This window comes from Elgaria multicarinata, chromosome 5 (genome assembly GCF_023053635.1).
Source record: "Elgaria multicarinata webbii isolate HBS135686 ecotype San Diego chromosome 5, rElgMul1.1.pri, whole genome shotgun sequence".
NCBI lineage: Eukaryota > Metazoa > Chordata > Lepidosauria > Squamata > Anguidae > Elgaria > Elgaria multicarinata.
The window spans coordinates 96,346,797-96,359,734 of record NC_086175.1 but is presented as its reverse complement, the minus strand read 5'-3'; the positions used below and the strand labels follow the sequence as shown (position 1 = coordinate 96,359,734).

Sequence of the window (12,938 nt, the reverse complement as noted above, 5' to 3'; positions counted from 1 at the left end):
TGGACAGTTTAATTGTGTCTGAATAAAAATGGCCAGTGGGACATCTTCAAAGAAGGAGCTAGTGAGGCATTAATATTGTGAGGGCAATTTTAAATGTTTGTTTGTTTTTAAATCACAGTATCCATACCAAATAATAAATGAATTAGAAATAAATTAATGAGTTGAATACAATTGGTGATCCTCCACTGATGGAATGTTCTAGGATCCAGCAAGTGGTTTCTGTCAGCAGAACAAAGAATGGGGCCACTTTTTGGCAAGCCCCCCTCACCCCCCAGCACTCTAAAGCATGGGGTGGGGGAGGAGGAAGAGGAATACCTGAAAATGGCCTCCTTTCCTGTTCTGCTGATTGAGCAGCTCTCACTTTTACCTTGGAGAGGGGGCAGGGAAGGGAAAATCTTCATAAGGAATCTGGAAGTTCCATCTCCAGATTGTTGAATTTCGATTAGAGTTTTATTATTACTTACTTGTTTTCCTCTCTCTGTGAATATCACTGCCTTCCTTATAATGTCCATTATAAATGTGATTTCCATCATGGGCTATAAAAATTAGTGCTAGGAGGAAGCTTGTTTATCTCAAAATGATGGGGCACAGCACCACTTGCATATTTTGCCTCCTGTCTTTGGTTCTATAAGAAAAGAAAAAAGCTTGAAATCTGGGTCAGATGGGGACTGGATGGCATGGGCAAACCCCAACAAGCAGGACAACTCTATTTAATAGGAGAGAAAATATTTAAAAGGAGAGAAAATATTTAATATTTAATTTTATTTTCATCTTATTGTGGACCATATGAGAGAAACATTTTTCTTGTTATGGTGTTTATTTCTGATATTTCAGGGTTTTTTACAAGTTCCCCCCTCCTATCCACAGCCCTGCCAGCTCTATATTCTGGAGTACACTTGGTGTACATTGCTTGTTACAATTCAATTCTTACAGAAAAGGGGAGGAAAGTGGAGGGAAAGTAAGGCGGTAGAAGAAACCAGGAAAGGAAAGGGAATTAGGGTTGTTCATTGGATTGCATGGTGTGGTATGCTCCAGTTGTTATTGGCACAGATCTGTTATTCTACACATAGTTCAAGGAAATTGTGCCAAATTATTTGTATTCTTCCTTTTTTGTAATTTTAATGTAGAATATTGTTTCACAGCCAAGTGTGAATGCTGAGGGTGGTTTTGGATTTCCAGTTTTGCAAGATTATGTGTTTTGCTACCAGTGTTGGTCTGATGACCCATTCCCCATGTTCACCTATCAGATCTGAGCTACTGGAAAAAGAAAAAGTATATCCCCAAAAGTTTCTCTTCCCTTCTCCTAGACTACCCACATTCCTATGACACATCGCAGTACTCAATTTCCTGGGTTGTTTTGCATAATGCTTGAACTTCAAATTGTGGGTTGTTGGAGTAAAGACAGTTAAGAGTGGTAAACCAAAAACAAATCATGGATAACAACTCTGGATTGTCTCTCCCTGAGGAACTCACAGCTCTGGGTTCAGGAGTCATGTTAACCCAGGGAGGAGCATCCTTGAGTTGTTTACTTAGTGCGAGCTGGTGGTGGGAATTTAAACAAGCTCATGGGTACTCCCGACATGTGAACTGGACCTATATGTATCAAATATAAAAATAAATTTAACAAACTTGTAGGCCAGCAGAAATAAATTATGAAGAACCATATATCGTGCGAATCCATATGGCAGGTTTGTGTACTTGGTGTTAGTGATGTTGGACAATTACTTGTGTCTGCTAAGGAAACTGGATTGTTTGTTCAATGAGGGAACTGTTTGTAGCTTCAAAGTTTCATGGGATTTCTTGCGTTTGCCTTGAGGTATCAAGGCTTGGAATACAATGGTCTGTTTTTCCACTAGGTGACCTCTGACCTTTATGGTATGCAGTTGTCCAGGAAGGCACTGGCCAAACTTCGTAAGAAAGATGACGTAAAGAGTAGAGCTCAAACCACTGTGGTACCAGGGTGATCTTTTTGATTTCAAAAATGATTTTTCCATACTGAACAGGTGTCTTGGAAATACCAAGTCAAAAAGAAACATGCTGCCTTCCTGCTCAGCTTTCTGCTCTAGGAATTTATTCCTTCCTTTGGTACCGCCAGTAATAGATTATTTCATCTACGTTGCCTTCTGATGTAATAGAATTACACAAATCCTTTAAAATGGTGCTCCTCTTTCAAAACTGCATATCCATTTTACTACACTTAGAAATCAAAATTATTTTAACTTATTTAGGCAGCAGTCCTATGCACACTTATTTATTTATTCCATTTATAACCTGCGTATGTACAAAATACAGAGTTAAAAACAGTTTTAAAAAATTACAATGAAAACAATACAATAGCTCCATGGAATTTAGTGGAACTTAGGAAGTAAACATACATTGGATCCACAGTGCTTTTTGTTCCACAAATCAGCTAAATCAGGACATTTTTTGTTTACAAGTCTTCTGTTAGTTTACGATTATATCCAAGCATTTTCTCTAAATGGTTAGTGGATTACAACTTATAATTTATTGTCTCGTATTTAGGAGAAAGCCCAGAAAAAGCCCAGAAAAATGCCTTTTTGTGCTTAGCATTGGATAGGGATGGAAGAACTCGACTAAATACTCTGAAAATCACTTCGCACCTCTGTGAGACATATACCTGAGACGTGTTTGGTAAAAGACATTTCTAAGCACTTCTCAGCTATATGTCCCAAAAAGCACCTTTTTGTATAATGCAGCAGGCCTTCTATTATCTCAACTATGTTGATCCAAAACAACTGATTATTTTATTAGCTATATTCCATTTACATTGTCAAGAAAATCCCTGTGCAAATACACTTCTGTTCATCTAAACATCTGATTATATTAATGTTTTGTATGATGCGTCCTGTCCCTACTTCCCATAATTTTATGTGGTTAAATGAGGGTACACCACATTGCTAATAATTCTTCTTTCTTTTTTAAAAATCACCAAATAACCCCACAAAATCCTGTTGTTGTTTGTTGTTTTAAAGCAATGTTTGGCCAGTGTCATCTTTATAGAAGTTACTCTTAAGTTGTTTTGTTACAAAAAGTAATATTTTTGTATTTTTGAAGACCAAAAACCAGTGTACCTTTGGGAGATATGAAAATAATTAATTCCAAATGGTATTGTTAATTTGAGGGATGCCAAGTAATGTCTGAGGCTGAAAACTGGAATGTCTTAGATAGACTTGTACTTGGATTAACAAAGAATTTTGCAGGGTAAGACAGCCCAAACTTTCTTGAGTATCTGATGCATTCCAATAGTATTACATCATATGTGTGATAGGCACTTTCAGACCCTGCTGGACTCATGCCCACAGCATCAGTGTTTGCAAAAACAGAGCCAGAAGTGCACTCTGCATGGCCACCTTACCTGTTACTGTTGTAAAATGCCTTAGTGGAAAATGTACCTTGAAGTTCAGTTGCTAATAGTAGCTGATACAATGCTTAGCATTGGATAGGGATGGAAGAACTCGACTAAATACTCTGAAAATCACTTCGCAGCTTGTTTGTGCACACTCCCATTTTGGCTTTCAACCTGTTTTTCAGCTCGTTTGAATGGGGAAAGTGGGAATTTCAAAATGAAAACTATGCATTTCTGTGTGTACTTTTCAAAAGTGCACACTTCTCCCTCTGTTGACTAAAGTATGAAAATGTATTTTTAGGAAAATGCACATTTCAAACTACACTCCCCCTGTTTAAATGTTTTATTATTTTCAAAACACAAACAAAACAAACAAATGTTACAAAAAAAAATCAAACATCAACATAAAAAACATACACTTTTTTAAATGCAAACATGTCTCGAAAAAATGCTGCTTGCGTTCAAATTGCGAACAGGACATGTTTGCATGATTTGCAAACAGAAACAAAGTTCTTATATATCGCTAGCTATGGAGTTTACTGGTTGGCCTTGGGCAAGTTGCTTTTCCTCTTGAATAGTTGTATGCAACAATGTGCCTCTGAGCTCCTTGAAGAAAGGGCAGGGTATCAATGTAATGAATAAACATCTATTTATTACTCTTTCCAAACCAAGAGTGTGGGTCTCCCCTTATAGTATTTAGGTTGGAGGAATAAATTGATATTTCAGAGAGCTGAAGATGGCACAAAACGGACATTGTGCATACGATTGGTAATAGTCATTTCTTTTCTCCTACTTGTCGCCTTTGTTTAAACAGGATTTGGAACTGTGGAACTTTGTTAAACCTGTCTGCCAAAGGCAATGATACTTCTTCTGTACCACTTTAAGTGTCTGAAACAGTTATCAACCTTCTCTAGCCTCAAGGAAAAGCTACATATCTGGGGCACAAGTCCTTTTCAGTATAATGAGAGTTCCTTCAGTGGGACCCTTCTAGGGTTAGGCTGACTGTCCAGCAATCTCTATTCAACATGTTCATGAGCACGAAAAATTCACTGCCACATGAAAGAGCGAGTGGGTTATTATTGTTTTAAGTTAGCAGTACTAGTGGTATGCCAGTAATGCAGTGTTCTTTGATTGTGCAGCTAAGCATAGACTACAAGTGCCAAGTCTTGTTCCTGCTTCATTCTTCCTCTACTAAGTTCCTTCTTGCTCCACCCCATTCTTCTGTGTATTGCAGAGATCACTTTTCCTGTATTTCATGAAAGCCGAAGTCAGAAGCTAATACTTCACCTCTGAAAGAATTTCCCATAGCTCTAGCAATCATGTTTTAATTTTGGATTTTCTCTCTCTTTTGGGGAAACTAATACAACAGGCTGGGGATAGTGTTACAATGTAATAATTTTGAAAGAAATATCCTAATTACCACATTTGCCACAAAGTTACAATCTGAGCTATAGAGCTTTGCACCAAAACATTTCTACATGGGTTGAATCTGAAAGACTGATAGAAAAAATATTGAATGCAGCCGTATGTCTTAAGTATTTACTCAGAGATGGCTATATGTGTAAACCTACAATGTTATATCCACTAACCTGGGAATAAACCCCGCTGAACACAATAGGACTTCTGAATAAACATGCACAGCATTGTGATGTAAGTGTAGGAAGTCTGTTGTTAGTGACTTTATACCATCAAGATGGTATATTCAGCATCAACGCTGCTCTGTTGAAATGTATTACCATTCCAGTGCTAGCATTTAGCTTTGGATTTAATCTGATACTCACCATTGTTAAGTGCACACTTTCCATTGCTAATTAGCTGTAACTTAGTAAACCTAACATTTTAGGAAATCCTCATGTGTAGGGCTTTCCCTTTTTGTTTCCGCAAATAGCACAACACATCAAATACTGCATTGTGTTGAAAGCTTCTTAAACAGAAGACAAATTCTTAAAAGCAGTTTTGTGATGGACTAAGGGGGATGCTTTTGTTCAGTTGTTACTGGTTATAGAGGAGAAAGCTTTGTTATTGGCAGAATGTGCTTGCAAACAGTTTTGGATTGTCACCATTTGGATTGACGAAGTTAGGCTGCAGTCCTGAACACACTTACCTAGGAGTGTGAACACACTTACCTAGGAGTAAGTCTTATTGAGTTCAGTTGGGTTTACTTCTGAGTAGGCATGTATAAATTTATACTGAAACTTATTATATGAGTAATGTAAAGAGCAGAGCCAGGGAATTTCTGGTTCAAATTTCAGTACTGTCATAAATTCACTGGTCAAGACACTATTCTTTCAGTGTCAGCTCCCAATCTGCAGCATGGAGACAATAACACTATCCTGTGTTACTTATAGTAGTAGGGATTAATGAATATATAGTGCTTTGAACACTTGAAATGTGATGAATCAGTGTTTGTTATTATTTTCATTATTATTGTTGTCATTACTATTACTAATATTTAGTAAACATATTTTTTACAGTATGAAGTGTAGATGAGAGCAAACAAGGAAAAGTATGGGAGTAGAGAAGCTGCTAAGAAAAAGAGGTGTGCAATTGGTAAACTGGAGATCACTAACCTGAAGCTAATGCTGAAATGGAAACTAATGAAAAAAGCAATCCTGTGGGAGTGAAGTGGTGGATTATCTGCCGCTTCCAAAGTCTTACAAGCTCACACTGGACAGGGCAGCAAGTTGCAGGAGGCCATGTGTGTGTGTGCATGCGTGATTTTTTAGCCTGGCAGAACTTTATTTTTCAGAATCCTCTCACCCTATATGGGGTGGGTGGGAGTGGGGGAGCTCTAGCTTGTCTTAGCCATCCCAAGGACCTCTTTTGGGAACAGAGGGGCTTTAGATTGCCCCTGCCCTGCACCAAACACCCCAGTTTGGGACTTACCGTCAGCAGCAACACCATCTATGCCTATAGAGCTGTCTGCAGGCATAACCAAGGCTTGTGGGGCGAACGTGTCCCCTGCCAGCAGAGCTCTGGAGGGGCACCTTCATCCTATCTTAACCCCTGGAGCCAACAGATCTGGGGGTTCAGATTGCGCTGCTAGTTAATATGATTTTAATACAATGAAGGGTGTTCACCTTATTGTGAAGTAGCTGTTTAAAATTATGTGATTTATTCCCTCTATTCAAGGTAATAAATCTAACAACTGCAATATTCTGCATCCTTACTTGGTGAAGAATTTCCCTTTTCTACAAAGTACTACAGCTTTAAAAAGTTTTTGGTGAAGTTAATAATTTCAACTGCAGAACGTTGGCACACAGAAATTAAAACACGGTGTATAATTTATTGATGTTAAATTCTTGCAGATAATAAGCAAATGGGCTCAATTCAACCAAGTAATGTCTAGTTAATTACAGTAAGAGAGCTATTAAAATTCTCCCATTGAATCAGTTAAAGTTTAAAAGTCCTTAACTTTGGCTGGAAGGTGCTGCAATAGATTAGTATTGCTATTTAGTACTATTTTGAAAGTCTGAAACTGCATGTTATATCTGAGTGGGATGCTTTAATATATGCATAATGTGGAGAAAAACCTAAAATGTGGGTGTTTCTATTTCTGCTTCATACTTGAGAAGGGCTAAAGGATTTGGGTTCCAAACTCTTAATAGTGTTCTCTGATTACCCAACTAGTTTTAAAGGACTGGGCCAATACTTATTTTTAAAAATCCCAATTTGAAATTATTAGGTTAAATTTTATATTTTTTTACAAAGGACAGATATTAACAGTGAGAACTTTCCAGGGTAGTGAACTATAATGTTTGGAAGAAGGAGACTGAAGGTGAGAGGATGCTACAGTAGAAGAGAGGATAATGATTGTGACCCCAAATCCATATACCTGTAAGTAATTCATATTTATTTCATTGAAAGCTATGCATAAGCAGATGTTCTTAGCACTAGAAAACTGTTGTATACAAACTATTCCCATTGTTACAGACTTTAGCAAAATATAACAATTTGGAAAGCAATATTATAAAATTTCACTTATAAAATAATAGATAAAAATGGTAAATGGTATTGTAAGACACTAACTCAGTTATTTGGCTGCTAGGATTGGGATGCAAGATAATTCATCATTCATTATTTCTAGTATCTAAAATGTGTATGGTGCCAATTGTCCCAGTCCAGTAACTTGCTGTAAGTGGAAGTTTCTGGTACATCAACCTTCCCCAACCTGGTGACCTCCAGATGTGTTGGGCTACAATTCCCAACACATCTGAAAGTCACCAGGTTGGGGAAAGTTATATAGTACATGCACTGATTTCCTCATTACAACAAAGTTGTTCTTTGTGGTGAGCAGTGCCACATTTGTGTGCTTCTGGGAGAGAATTAGGCACATCCTTAACACTCTGATTGAAATCAACAGAACCTATCTCTGAGTAAATATTCATGGGGCCTACCCCTAGGTAAGTATATTTAGAATTGAAGTGCCAAGTAACTTTTCGTCTGTAATTTTAACAATTGTCCTCAATGAGTAGATTGTATGGTTAGAGTTCCAGCATTAATCAATATAGTGCTGATCATGTGGATGAAACAAAACATTAACTTAATTTCCTCCTCCCTTCCTCTTATCTCTTTACTAATTGTTGATTACTCCAACTGCTAGCTACCATTTTCACCTCCGTCAAAGTTTACAACCTGCACTTTGTATTGTCCTGCAAAAATGTGTGACTTAGGCTGTCATGCTCTACCTATCTACATGGGAATAAGGCCCATTCAATTTAGTGGAATGTACTTCTCTGAGTAGACATGTACAGGATTGCTCTGTTAGTGTTTTAGGGTTGTTGTTTTTTTAAAAAGTTTATATTGCATAATTTTGAAATTTAACATTAAATGGTCTTCTTTGTTTATTTGTTCAAAGATTTATACCCTGTCTTTCAGGGCATACTGCCTTCTACAAGGCAGCTTACACAAATTATAATGTAACCATTAATTTAAAAATATTAATTTAATTTTAAACCAGCAACAGTTAAAATTTGTCAAACACAGCCAATTAATTAATCGAGAGCAGACAGGAATAGAATGGTCTGGAGTTTTCCTAAAAACAAGAAATAACAGATCCAAATGTGTTTCCATGTGGAGGAAGTTCCAAGGATGTGGGGCACCATATTTAATAATATATTGCAGAATCTGGTAAAGTGCTTTTGTAGCTATTTGTTAAATTATTGAGGAATTCACATCCAAAAGATAGGCTTTTTTACATGCCATATTTGATACAAGTTATACTAAAATGCAGTGGAGAGATTAGAGGAAGATTAGAACTACTGGGCATTAAGGATATGAATGGTGCTGGAAACAGCCTCTGCATGGTTGATGCTCCACACCCATGCAATAATAACTGATCATGTGATTCATCGAAATTGTACATCATATACAGTAGGTATGAAACACATTCAGAGCCTTTCAAGTAAATTGTATATAAATTGCTGCTCTTCCCTTGTTTAGTATACATTGCTGATTTGTCTTTTTAAATACACAAAAGTAGAGCCCAATCCTTTGTTTCTCACTGCTCGTGTGTATTTTAAAGGGGAAAACGGGAATTTATGCATATATTTGCCTTAAGGGTCTGATGGTATGTATATTAATGTTTCTAAATTGGTACGTGAGAAGCATCCTTTCAGCCTTTCCCAGATGATGTTGGACTATAATTCCCATCATTCCCCAGCTTTAGCCATGCTGGCTGGGAATGATGAGGGTTGGAGTCCAACAATTTATGGGGACTCAATGTTGGGAAATGGTGCATCAAATAAAGAAATAAAGTAAAGTGAGAAGGAACAGAGACTTTAGAATAAATAGTATCAAAACACAGTGGAAACACTAGAACCACTGACGATTAGACATATGCATAGAATAGAGGAAGATTCTGAAGGCAGCATCACAGATTCATTTATTTAAAGTATTCATATTCTGCCTTTCCATCCAGGCCTCCAAGGTGGCTAACAAAAATAATAAAACAACTTATTACAATATAAACGTAAATAAAAATGATTAAAAACAAAAATGCAGATCCAACAGCTAATGAAGTTTCACCAAGAACTTAGGCAAAGCAAAATGTAGCTGTGGACACCTCGCAAGTATTGCTGGAGAGGGTTAAGTGCCACAGCAGAAATTATGGCAGTGGAAGATTATACTTCAAATAGTACTATCATAAGATTTAATTCGTAAAATATTATATAATTTGTTAGAAAAACCAAAACCAAACTGTGTAATTAAAAGATGTATATATTAAACATATATCCTGCCTTCCTCCCAGAAGCCTAAGTTGGCATACATAATGCTTGCCCTCTCCATTTTTTCCTCAACAATCCAGTTAGGTAGATAGGCAAGGCTGAGAGATGGTGATTGCCCCAAAGTCACCCAGTGAATTTATTGGCTAAGTGGACATTTGAACACAGGTCCTTTCACTCCTGGTCTAACACTCTTACCGATGTTTCGGTATAAAACTGCACATTTTCATTATCTGCCAGCTTTTTACTTGCTCTAAACGCATATAAAAGCATGGGACAGTATCCAATAGTGCGATAGCATTAACAGGAAATTACCACCAGCACAAGAGAAAGCTAGCGCTGCTAGTGCAAAAGGAAATAAGCCAAAACTACCACTTCCAGAATGGGACAAGGCAGCCGAGCTTGCGAAAGGGAGCTCTGCTTACTGATTCCATTACGGAAATGCCAGTTTTGGCGTTTTCTGGATTGTGCTAGCAAATGCTAGCTTCCCATTGCACTAGTGGTCAGTTTTGCTAGTGCAATATGATTAGCATTTGGCGTACTACAAGCTGGATGCTCTGAAATCTGTTTTATGTAATTTCAATTTGACTATATAACTAAAACTGTAATTCACTGTAATTCCAAGTATTGTATATCCTGGTAGAACATTTTTAAAACAGGGAGTGTGAACTAACTTGTTTTTCTAGGATTGTAAAAACTTCCCCTAATATACTTTGCCAATGCTATTTGCTTTGAAATATTGGGTTAGATCCAGCCCCAAGTGCATGAAACAAGCCTGGCGGAAACCAACTTCCTTGCCCCACAGCAGAGCCTCCATCTCCCAAAAACGCAATACAGAGGGTGAGGAGATCCTGCTCAATTGGGTAAGTGGTGTTGCAGGGAGATCCCCCCAAACGAGGCAGAGGCACCTTTCATGAGTGGGAGCTCCATTCACCAAAGGTGTCTGCACCCATTTCTGAGGGGCCTCTCTTTCCACCTCAGGTTCCTGTACCACAGTGTACCCCATTCAGCACACAAACATCCTGGCCCTCTGTATAGCATTTTGAGAGGACTTGAGAGGCTGCTGTGGGGAGCCGGGGGGGGGGGGAGACCTTTTCCACCAGCCCAGTTGCAAGAAGTCTGGATCCATCCCATTCTGTTCGCACAACCTGATTGGTAGACAATGAGTCCAGACGATAAGGAAGTTGATCTGCATGATAATCTAGTAAAGCAAATGCAAACTGCAGTACAGCAAAATTGGGCAGAGGTTCCTTGTGGGTTGCTTCCATTGTGAATCTAAAACAAAACAAAACACATACAGCTGCTTGGGCAGGATCAGTTGAGTATTTGTTCAAAACTACATTTGAAATGTTGGCCAGTTCTAATAATAATGCAATCATTATGGTTAAATGACTTAATATATGCTTTTTTTCTTTATCATTTAAAGATGATAAATAAGGGCTTAAATTTCAGAGTAGGTCAGTTGAAGTAGAAAAGAGTTAAAGTGCAAGTCTGCAATCCTATACCCACTTACCTAGAAGTGAACTCCGTTAACTTACTTTTAAGTAGACACATGTAGGATTGTGTTGTTAATTACTTGTTTTCAAACTTCAATATTGAGCCAGATTTCTCTGCACATCTACTCTCATTGATTTTTTTTAAAATGTTTGTAACCTAGGTACTGTCAATCCACTTTAAAAATCCACTTTAGTTGTAAGGCAACTATGTTTTATTGAGGGTAAATACAGCTGTATGGAGAGAGTCCTGCTTATAGAGCCATGTTCCAAATGTTTTAGGTCACCTTGCTCTATTTGGAAGTGTGCATGTTTTTTCCTGTGATCATACATGGCTGTATTTACGCACTACTGCTGTGTGCCGAGACAGATGAGCAAGACCAGTTTATTACTTATAATAGCTTCGGCTATTGGGCGGTATAGAAATGCAATAAATAAATAAATAACGCAGCAAAAATAAAATTAAAAAATGAAGTTTTAAAAAAGCAAATGATATCTAACTGCCATATATACATCGCCACTTTTATATCGTATAACTACAGTGTATTTCAGAAGAGCATCTCCGTTAGCCTGCAGAGAAAATAATGCTGTATCACCTTTTGACACTAGGTGATTTATTATGATAAGAGGTTTCATAGGCCCTGCTATTTTTGAAATTCAACAAGATCAGGTGGGAAAATATGTGGGTACCAATACTATGTTTAGCCACTAGAGGTCTCATGTTCCCTTCTGTTGATAACTGCAGAACTGGAGAACATCATTCAGATTTCGTCCTGGCAAAAAGGGATGAGACTGGTAAAATGTGATGTCACCATTTTTCTGAGGGTCTCTATTCAGGCAGGCAGCTTTGACTGTATGACTTGCCTTTACTGAACATTTTGGCTGGAGCACAAGTGCGTCTCACGCTAGCTCTCAAGGCTGTATGTAGCTGGATAAAAACACTATACTAGCTATCCAAGACTGTAAGCAGCATCCGAGTCTGCAGATTCTCCTGTGTGTGGTTTATCACACAGATCAAATCAAAGAGTGATTTTGCAGGGCTCAACCAGATTGACAAATGGATATACACGGAGGATAATGCCGCTTTAGGAAAGCAGCCTTTGGCCTTCATACATCGTTGCTTTTATTATTCCAATTCATTCCCCTCCTCTCTGTTGCTTGCGCCATTTGCTTCACTCTTCTTTCTTCCATCAAGAGTTAGTCACTTTCAGAATTTAGATTATTATCTCCATGGATAATATTCCTTCCTTCCTTCCTTCCTTCCTCCCCCCCTTTTTTGGCATGTGCTTATTTTACTCTGTAAATCGTTATGTACTGATGGTGCTGTACACATAATTAATAATAATGCTGACATACCAGCTGGGTATGTGGTAGAATTAAATCTTTGTGCCCTAGTTAAAATATTCCAAGAATATTTGACAAGATCAGAAGGGAAAAAAGAGTATTTTAACCAAGAAATAACATTCCTTCTCCAGAGATAAGAACATGGCGTATTCTAATTTATATATATATATATATATATATATATATATATATATATATATATATTTGCAGTGATTGCTTATTTGTATTTAGTAACTATTTCTATTCAACCAGCAGAGATTAAACTAACACAGATTACTCATTTCTTGCTGATGGAGAATGATGACTTAGACTTGGTTGCGTATTTCCATTGTCTGATCTGAGAGATTCTGTTGTTTCTTACAAAAGCAGGCTTTTTTCCCCCTTTTTTTTTAGTTTTATGGAAAGTCAGGAGGGTATTTTTTTTTCTTTAATTGAATTCTGCTTAGAATTAGTTCTTCAGTAGCTCTTACTTTTCTTCCCCTGTTATTCTTGGGGACTGCAGTAGTATTT

General features: G+C 37.5%; 1 protein-coding gene across 5 annotated transcripts in view; it reads left to right on the top strand.

Moving 5' to 3' along the window:
* The window catches only part of BBX (BBX high mobility group box domain containing), a 149,787-nt gene that overhangs the window by 38,848 nt on the left and 98,001 nt on the right, over positions 1-12,938 (top strand). The window contains exon 3 of one of the 5 annotated variants that reach the window (XM_063126852.1): positions 7,108-7,204. The exons of the other annotated variants lie outside the window; for them this stretch is intronic. The gene's annotated coding sequence lies outside the window, so the exon portion shown is untranslated. The remainder of the gene's footprint in view (positions 1-7,107; positions 7,205-12,938) is intronic. 5 annotated transcript variants of the gene reach the window in all.